Consider the following 9,520-nt stretch of genomic DNA (forward strand, 5'->3'; position numbering starts at 1 on the left):
CAGTTGCATTCAGCTCACATTAATTCATGTTTCAGGCTGTTTCCTGGATATTTCTAGTAATCTCAGTTCTTGCTACACATTCTTAGCAGGATTTTTAGTAGCTGCGTGTACATTAATAAAGGAAAAGGGCCGAGTGGATTTGCTTGTAGCCAGGCAAAAAAATGATACTTAGAGGAATGTGACATAGTGAAAACCCAAGACCACTTCATTCTGTCATCCAGATAACAACTGTAGATCAAACTTAATGTTTAAATAAGCAGAGCATGGCTTGGAAGATGAGGATGTCATAATAAAGCCTGCTCTTTCAGTGTGTGGTGGATGATATACAGTATGATGAGTTCTAAACGGTCTGGAGATTTTGGAATTTGCTTTTTTATAATGCTTTATAAGCAAGCAATATTTATCCAATTGCTGATATTTGCTAGTATACATTGCTATTTTCAAATTAGAATATATAGAACTGAAATTGGACCTAAGGAAAATGTAAAGTATATCATGCATAGAACTAGTTTGGTCTAGTGGTTAAGGCACAAGGCTAGAAACCAGGAGACTGTGAGTTCTAGTCCTGTCTCAGGCATGAAAGCTGGCTGGGTGGATTTGGAGGAAGAGGAAGAAGAAATATAAGGTAAGTTTGGCACCTGGAGTTATAAATCAGTCAATCAATCAATAAACCAGAATCCGTTATTGTGAAGCATTAGAGCCCCAGGCTTTTGCTTAAGCAAATGTTTTTAGCTGGTTTATCCACAAAATGGATGAACCTTCATACCTCCAAGTTTTTCTTAGCCCGTTTAAAATAAGTAAGAGTTCTATGGCACCTTAAATGATGAGATAAATTTCTACATTTATTATTAGAAGGTAGGATCTTACAGAGGAAGAAATTTTGTCAATCCCCACTGATACAGAGAAGCTCAATCAGCAGGAAAATACCATTATAACACATGGTATATGAAGTTTATAATAGTGAAAAGCTACAGATGGGTTTCCTAGCATGATGCTTTTCTAGATCCAAACATGCTTCGCTTACGAGAAAGACCCAATCAAAGTCCACTTTCCAGCTAAGAAAAATTCCCTCCTACTGTAACCAACAGGAAAGGAAAAGATGGGATCCTATTATACCAAGGGGAAGGGAACCTCTTCCATTTAACCAGCTTTTAAGTTTTATAGACAAATCTCAGTTTTGGAAGCTTGTTGTCTTATCACCAGGCACTATGATATATCTACATATATGGCACAGATATGTACAGTAGATTTATCAAGAGATAAATTGAAAAAAATATTTTGTAAAAAACAGTGCTCCAAAGACATTAAATGTAAAGAGGTAAAAATATCTTATTCTTGGAATGAAGTGATAACAGATGTGTGAACATCATGGTAGATAAATTATTTTCAGCACACAAGAGCTTTCGGGGCAGCAGAGCAAATGAGTGGAGAGTGACACTTTCTTTCTAATTTTAATCTGGACATTTTAATCTTCAAAACCGACAAATGATCTGTACAGTTTATGACCTACCATGCCAAAGTGACCAAAGATTGTTCCCTTCTCTTTCTAGACTTAACCATCACCCCTTCCCTGCTTAGAAGTTCCGGGCACCAAACCCAGAAGTTTTTCCTAGCTTTTGCTTGACTTCCTTCAAAACCTGATGGAGTCTTCAACTTGGCAGATCACAAGAAGTGCAAGTCTGGTTTCAGAAGGACCAAAATAAACACGCAATCGATGGATGAAAGGCTATTTGGCACTAGAGCCCTTTCCTCCACTCCGCTACACAAAGGCCGCCTCATCACAAAAATGCCTCTTCCCGCAAACCCCCTTCCACAGCCTCTGCCTACATTTCCACTTGCCCTCTGCAGGAGGGCTTAACAAGTAACACCCCCCCCCCAAAAAAAGGCAACACCCGCACATCTCAGAAACCTGCGCCCCCCTGGCTTTGCAACCTTAGCGAGGAGAGGAAAACAGACTCTGCCTGTCTCCTGAGGGCGTCCTTGGGTTCTCCCCAGGTGCAAAAGGGGTTCTCTTAGGTCCCCCCTCAACGTATGCCAGTCAAGCACCCAAAGCCGAGTCCTCCTCACTTTGTCTCCCGTCCCACCACCGCTTCTCGCAGAGGAAATACTTTTTACGGGACCCTTCCCTTCCTCTCCGCCCTGGTCTCCTGGCTTCTCCCTCCTTTCGCCGCCGCCCCTCTTTCGGTTTCCAGGACGCCCCGCCACAGGATTTCGGCACGAGCAGGGGGCTCTTGAGCCCGCCCCGGCCAGCTCTTCCTGCGTGGGATGCTCCGCTGATGTCATGCTCTCGCTCGGCTGCCTGCACACCCGCCCGGCCTCCCTCTCCCTCCCTCTCTCTCTCTCTCTCTCTCTCTCTCTTTCTCTCGAATGGGCTCCGCCAAAAGGGGGCTTGAAAGTTAGCCATGGCTTCCGGGAAGCAAAAGTCTGGAGAATAAACAAGCCGCCCGCCCTCTTACCTCGGGCACAGAGTGGCTGGCTCGACACGTGTTTGTGCGTGGCGCGCCGGGGCAAGGAACGCCTCAGAAGCTCCGGCGCAGCAGCAAACGCCTCACGCTCTGCTTGCCGGTCTTCCTTTTGCAGGTGAGCCTTTCCCTGTTTCTCCTCCTCCTCTTCCTCCTCCTCCTCCTCCTCCTGCTGTTGCAACTGTCGCCGCTGCTGCCCGCTTGCCCGTGTTGTGTGTGCGCGCCCTGAGCCACTGCAGCATCTCTGCATTAGGATGTGCTCCTCCCTTCCCCTCCCTCTTCCCTACGCGCGTCCGCCCTCCAGCAGCGTTCAAGGGGCTTAAAGAGGGGATCCCCCCCCCCCTTCCTCCCTTTCCACTCTGCCTTTCCCTCGTTTGCCAGCATCAGGCAGCGCTGGAGGCAAGAGTGACTTGCAGCTCCATGTATAATTCACGGGCTTCAACTGCGCGGCTGCCACCCGTTTCTTTTGGCGCCCTTCTCGCTTCAGGGAGACCGTCTCCCTTTAACACTTCTCTGAACGACGGGTGTTTGGGTCCCTCCTGGTCTCTAGGCCTTGGGGGAAAACCAAACGGTTTAGTAGTTAGCGTTATGAAGCCGCTTTCTGCCCCCAATCCCGTCTCAAGCAAAGAAATTCCGGCTTCGAACCTGTCCCTGGCCGGGCGAATGTTTAATTTCGAAATGCCGTCCACAAGCAAGGTCTTGCTGAAGGACTTTGACCAGCATCTTCCTTTTTTTTTTTTCCCCCAAATGTTGCTGCTCCTAATTGTCAGGATTCATGGCAAAATGGATAATCCCTCGTTACATGTTCTTGGCTGGAATATGTTAAAAGCTGCAAGGAAAGCACTCTGTCTGAAAACATCTTAATTTGAGGTGTTAATGTTGCTCTTCCCCTTATAACTGTAGCTGCATGCTTCTTTTTAATAACAGTTTTATTAAGGATTAAATTTATATTACACAGATAAAAGTAATACAGACTACGAAAGATAAAGTATGTAAAAATTAGAAAAATAAAAATGTGCAGAAGTGAAGAAGAAAAAAAAGAAATGATATAGTTGCTCATCTCCAGCAAATATAGTTAGCATTAACAGCTTATTAGCATCTCTTAAAATACAACCAACCAGCATCTCTTCATCCCATATCTTTCCTCATTCAAAGATTTAAGCATTTTGAATTGTTGCAATAATGCATAGATATAAAACACTATTATGCTAAATTAGAGTTATTTTATAATAGTTATAGTATAATGTGTTTGTTTTTTTTTTTTTTTTGTTTTGTTTTCTCTCTTCTTCTTTTCTGAAATGTATGGATAAAGGGGGATTTATAATACTTTTAGTAAGTAAAGGTCAGTATTTTGAGGAGGGAGTAAGTAATCTGTTATGAATTAGGGTTTTTTTTTGTTACGAAGAAGTCACAGGGGGGGAAGGGTGGGGAGGGGGGGTTAGGGAGGGGGGGGAGGGGGGGGAAAAAGGGGGAAAAATTTGTATTTGAAAACCTTTTCAATAAAAAAAAAAAAAAAAAAAAAAAAGAAATAGCAACCAATTTATTTTAGCCTTGATCAAATATATCAACTTCATATTCTTTTCCCATTCTCACAATTTTAGTGCCCTCATATAATGTCCAAGCATCTGTTTCCTTTTCATGCTCTATTTGCGTCTTCTCACAAAATCATTGGCAACTTTAATAAGTTCCTTTTGTACATCAAATGTGAGGAGATTATCCACATCACTTTTCATATTTTCAGTCTCAAGAAATCATTGACAACTTTAACACTTTCTTTTTATAAATCCAATATAAAAAGGTCATCCACATCACTATTCTGCTTTAGTAGTTATATGTCATTTTGATCATTAAAAATCATCCAGTGTCATCTGTACACCCAGCAATTAATCTTTTTGTGTATCCTCTATTCAATTTTTTTCCACCTCCGTATAAGCTGTTGTTGTAAAATCCACATTTAAATCAATTTCAGCTTTATTTGGTGGAGATTATTCCTCTTCCATGATACCATCTAGTCTATCAATAATCCAGATACCTTTAAAATTATTTTTCTGAACCCAATATAGGTAGTCCTTAACTTACTACCACTATTGAGCCCCAAATTTCCTTTGCTAAGCAAGATAGTTGTTAAGTGAATTTTGCCCCATTTTATGACCTTTCTTGCCATAATTATTAAATGAATCACTGCAGTTGCTAAGTTAGTAACACAGTTGTTAAGTGAATCTGGCTGCCCCATTGACTTTGCTTGTCAGAAGGTCACAAAAAAGTGATTAGATGACCCCAGGATACTGTAACCATCTTAAATACATGTCAATTGCTAAGCATCCAAATTTTGGTCACATGACGATGGGAATGCTGCAAATGGTCATAAGTGTGAAAAAAGGTCCTAAGTCACTTTTTTCACTGCCATTGTAACTTAGAATGGTCACTAAATGAATGGTTGTAAAATGAGGACTACGTGTAGTCACAGGTTTCTCTCAATAGATACATTGATATATTCATTTCCCTCTGGTGCCCTCTAGTGATCAACCTTCAAAGTCATCTTAATTTTTCGAGATGTAAACATACAAACTTTCCCATGGGAAGGATTCTTATAATTAATTTCAAAATCTTAATACAAGTTCATTTAGAACTTTAATCTAGTTAAAAATGTAAATATTAGAGATGTATATGATCACCCTTTATTGTATAGTCACAATTTTTTCCAAAACCTTAAACTCATAATTAAAATTTATTAAACAATTGAAGAAAACCTCATACAATGAATGTGATAAGCTTGCTGTTCTGAAGAATTTTCAAAAAGCAATGTAAAAAAAGGAAAATCCAAAATTATTTAGAAGTGAGGTTTGGTTGAATCTTGAGTTCATAAAGGCTACATTGATAGCAGTGAGTTCCGTGTAATCCCAAGTCTCCCAGCAAGCTGCTGTGAAAACCTCAGTTCCTGCCATCTGTTCATAAAAAACAGTTATCCAGAGTACATATTGGCAATCTCGAGATCTTTCCTTTGTTTGGAAAGAGTTTGGCAGTCAAGATCCAATATCCAGATGCCATTTGCATTGTTTCCTGTGCCTCCAGGATGTCAGTTTGTCATTTCTCCACCAGAAGTCTCTTCTTGTATGTTTCTTTTCTAATGCTAGTATTCATATGCCTGTAGATCTACGCAGATCACTGTTCCTCACTGCTAAAATATCACAACCTAAGTCAGGATAGGTGATCCTAGGGAAGAGAATTATAATAGATTGTATTAACTGCTGAGGATAAGTGCAAAAGGAGCACATAATCTGCTTGATACACTACTCCATGGGTATTAAACTTGCGGCCCACGGGCCAGATGTGTTACATGCTTGCCACGCCCACACCCGGTTTAGCAAAGGGAAAAAAAGTCCCAATACATCATGTGACGCTGCCGTAATGACGCGAGTTTGACACCCCTGCACTATGCTATAAAATCACAGGCTAAAAAGGGACACATGATCTGGTTCCACATGATACACTAAACTATAAACTCACAAGCTACATTTATTTTGATGTGTTGTGGGAATTTTGCCTGATTAGTTAATGACTTAGTTTATCATATGAAGCTAGGCAATTTGATTAACTAATTAAACCATGGTTTAGTTAAGTAGAAATTATCATGACAGCTATAATGTTCATTATATGAATGGAACACCTATGAACAAAACAAGAGATTTTGTATTAGTGCTTTGCTACAGAAGAGTAAACAGTCTTGGCACTTTTATCTTTTTGCAGTGATCTTCTTGGCTACTTCTTTTAAAGGATGATGCAGAAGCAATGATTTGGCTAAAAATGGGAAATGGTTTAGAAGAGAAGGCATCAGATAGCTGGAGGAGACAGGAGACATCCAAATGCAGAGATATACACTGAGAACAAGTTTAAATATTTAGATACACTGCTCCAGGAAAAAAAAAGAATGCCAAAAATCAAGTTGATTTTTGATTGATTATGGTTCAGAGTGCTCTTAAAAAGCTATTCAAAATGTAATGAACTAAAAAAAATTCTGAACATCTGGATCTTTTCCTTAAAATATGGGCTAGTCTTGGATGGGTGTTCTGAATTTAATTGGGGCTTTATTTTGTCTTCCCAAACTTTAAACACTAACTTTTGCCATTCGGTAATCCAATGTATGTATATAATATATGCAATCAACTGTCAAGTTGTAAACTACAATCTAGTTAGAGGAGGAATTGCATACATCAAATCTTCATTTAGCAACTGCCTCCAACAGCGACTGCATTTTTGACAGTGGTGAAAAAGTGAGTTATTTCCAGAAAACTTTCTTGTCATTTGGACTCGCCCAGCTATGTGGGATCGTACCTTTCTGATGCTGTAAAGCAAAGGAAAACTGAAGACTTGCAGTCACATAATTTCTCTGCTTTGCTTAATGACCAAGTTTCTGGTCCCAATTGTGACTGCTAAAAAGGACAACCTGTACACCTCTGCCTTTCCAATGATGGAGGAAATCTTTTCAGTGATTTTCATTGTCCTGCCTTTCTACTTGGTCATTGACAAAGAATATTCTCTCTTAATTCATACCTTTCCCCAATGTGATGTCCTTCGTATAACATCTCCTGTCATTCACATCCAGCCCTGTCATGATGAAAATTCTAGTACAGTATATGAGGAAGACAATAGATGGATTAAAGCAAAAGTTTTCATTTATATCAGGCTTTCTATAAAACTTTATTAAAGATGCATGGTGGTAGATTTGGAAGAGAATTTCTCCTTTCTTATTATTTTTTAAAAACTAACTTTAGGAAAGAGTGGGGTGGGATACCTTCAGTTCAAAACACAAACCACAATTAGAGACTGATAAGACTAGTGCCAAAATGCCTGGCTTGACAGGACATGCTGTTTTATTGCCTAGAAAATTTAGTGTTCAAAAGATACTTGTCAACTCCCAATGGATAAATGATCCAAGGATGTCATTTGTGATTAGCTTTTTTGTGATTCATATTGTTGTAATAACACATACTGTATTTTTCCGTGTATAAGATGATACATTTCTTAAAAATATTTACTTAAAAATGGAGGGGCATCTTATAACACGGGGGGCCGAGAGGAGAACTGCGGTTGCAAAACTGCTGATACCTTATCTCTGCAAACTAGCCTCACGAGTGAAACCTCCAACTGCTTAAAATATTGATTTCTGAATTTTGGGTAAGAAAAGTTGTGGGGGACGTCCTATAAATGGGGGTGTCTTATAGATGGAAAAATACGGTATATTAATAGGAGGTTTTCTTAATATTCTATTCACATGTTTCAGGGTGAAAGAAGTTTGTGAACTCTAAAACTTTCCATAATCCTGTGGGACCCTGCCACCTACATGTGGTTTGAGATGTATCTAAGTCCTGTATACAAAATCAAGAGATACGGATTAAAGAAGCAACAAAATAATGTATGTGTTGTGGTATGTCCTTATTGAACACATTAAGCCAGCATTCATTTTCTCTGTTGGGAAAAAAATGCATGAAGTTTAAGACTTAGTAATCAATAGTGTCTTCTTAAGCAGTGGTGAATTCAACCAAAGATTTCCTGTACCTGCAGGTCAGTTCTATCCGTTGGTTATGTGGTATTTTGGCTCATTCCAATTTACAAACTTGTTTCAACTCACTGATATTTTGGAGCCAAACTGATTTTTCTAGGTTGGGTTACAAGATTTCAGATGGATTGAAGTTTAGGATTTGATTTTTGACTCAGTCATTCCAAAATATGGTAATGTTTTCTGTTTTAGCATTCTATTGGAGATTTAGTTGCGTGTTTAGAAGTGTTGGCACACTTCTAAACAGCTTTTGCTAACAGCTTTTGTTATATTCTGTGAAAAATTGTTCATTGACTGCTCCCATTCTGAGACTTGCATTTAAGTTTTATATTGTATAACTGATGTCAATTATGCCTTAGCTTAGCCCATGCAGGTTGAACATCAACAATTGTGTGGAGAATATTTTCCACATAAATTATCCAGAAAATTGTCTTAATTTAAAAAACAAAATATCATGTTCATTAGAAATGTAAAAACCAAAATGCAGAAGACACAATGGACATTTATTGCACACCATTTCCAAACAATTTAAAAGAGAAGCTATCCCATATCTCTTAAAAAAAAGAAAGAAAAGAAGAAAAGAAAAAGGATTGAATTTCTTCAGCGCAAGACTGTCCAAAGAGATGCTAAAGTGATAAATCAGTTCTGGAATCAGAGAAATAAAAATACTCAAGCAACTTTTATTTCTGAATGTTTTATTAAAATGTGAATTTATTCCTTTTTAAAAAAAATTCTAGAAGTCATAAACCACAGATGTTTAAGAAAAATCCTATAAAAATTTTAGTTTAGTACCTTATTACTAAACTATGAATATTTGTTTTAGGTAGCTATTAAAATACTTCTATGAACCTGTAATTATGTCAATTTTACATACAAAATTTCATTTTTGTGGAAATTCAGTGAAAGTATGATATGGTCTGTCTTGAATTTAGTAATCCCTAGGGTTTCTTTGGGAAATGGGCCGCTTCATAAATTTGTTAAGAAACAAGTACTGTTTTCCTACAGCCCAGTTGTAGCAGAAAGTTCCCAGCAAGAAAGGAAAGCAGAGGATTAACATACATTCATCACCTGATGATGGAAATAATACATCAACACCAAGACTAGCAGCTGTCTTATTCTTCATTAACTTGTCTGGACCCAAATTAAAGCCGCCAAACTTGGTGGCCATCGTCACGTATAGCTATGGCTTTCATAAACTGGTTGTGCACAGTGAGCTACATCCTTCTATCTGGCCTGAATATCTTCCAAACTATACATAGAGATGTTGCATTGATTCCTCAATCATTTTGGATGCTTTTGTTTAAAAAAAAAAAACTGCATGTTTCCAAGCTTTAGAATTTTCTCTTTGAGGTCTGAGAGCCAGGATGATAAAATCCGTATGCCAAGTGGGATTGCCCCTGTAGACAGCGTTCTACCGCAAGGTCCCTGACCTTTGGGAGCCATTAGGCACTTTTAGAACTTGAGAGCCTGTTACAGTATCTCACAAAATGGATATAATGGT

General features: G+C 38.8%; 1 protein-coding gene and 1 long non-coding RNA gene across 2 annotated transcripts in view; one reads left to right on the plus strand and one right to left on the minus strand.

Moving 5' to 3' along the window:
* CNTN2 (contactin 2) overlaps window positions 1-2,826 on the minus strand; it is a 53,420-nt gene extending 50,594 nt beyond the window's left edge. The window contains exon 1 of the mRNA XM_034414474.3: window positions 2,457-2,826. The gene's annotated coding sequence lies outside the window, so the exon portion shown is untranslated. The remainder of the gene's footprint in view (window positions 1-2,456) is intronic.
* Window positions 2,383-7,878, plus strand: LOC148114571 (uncharacterized). Its single transcript, XR_015733048.1, has 2 exons — window positions 2,383-2,580; window positions 7,744-7,878. It is a non-coding gene; the product is annotated as an uncharacterized LOC148114571 (long non-coding RNA).
* Window positions 7,879-9,520: the final 1,642 nt, after the last annotated feature.

The sequence above is a fragment of the Pantherophis guttatus genome, chromosome 3, assembly GCF_059756535.1.
Source record: "Pantherophis guttatus breed Tessera chromosome 3, ASM5975653v1, whole genome shotgun sequence".
Classification (NCBI taxonomy): domain Eukaryota; kingdom Metazoa; phylum Chordata; class Lepidosauria; order Squamata; family Colubridae; genus Pantherophis; species Pantherophis guttatus.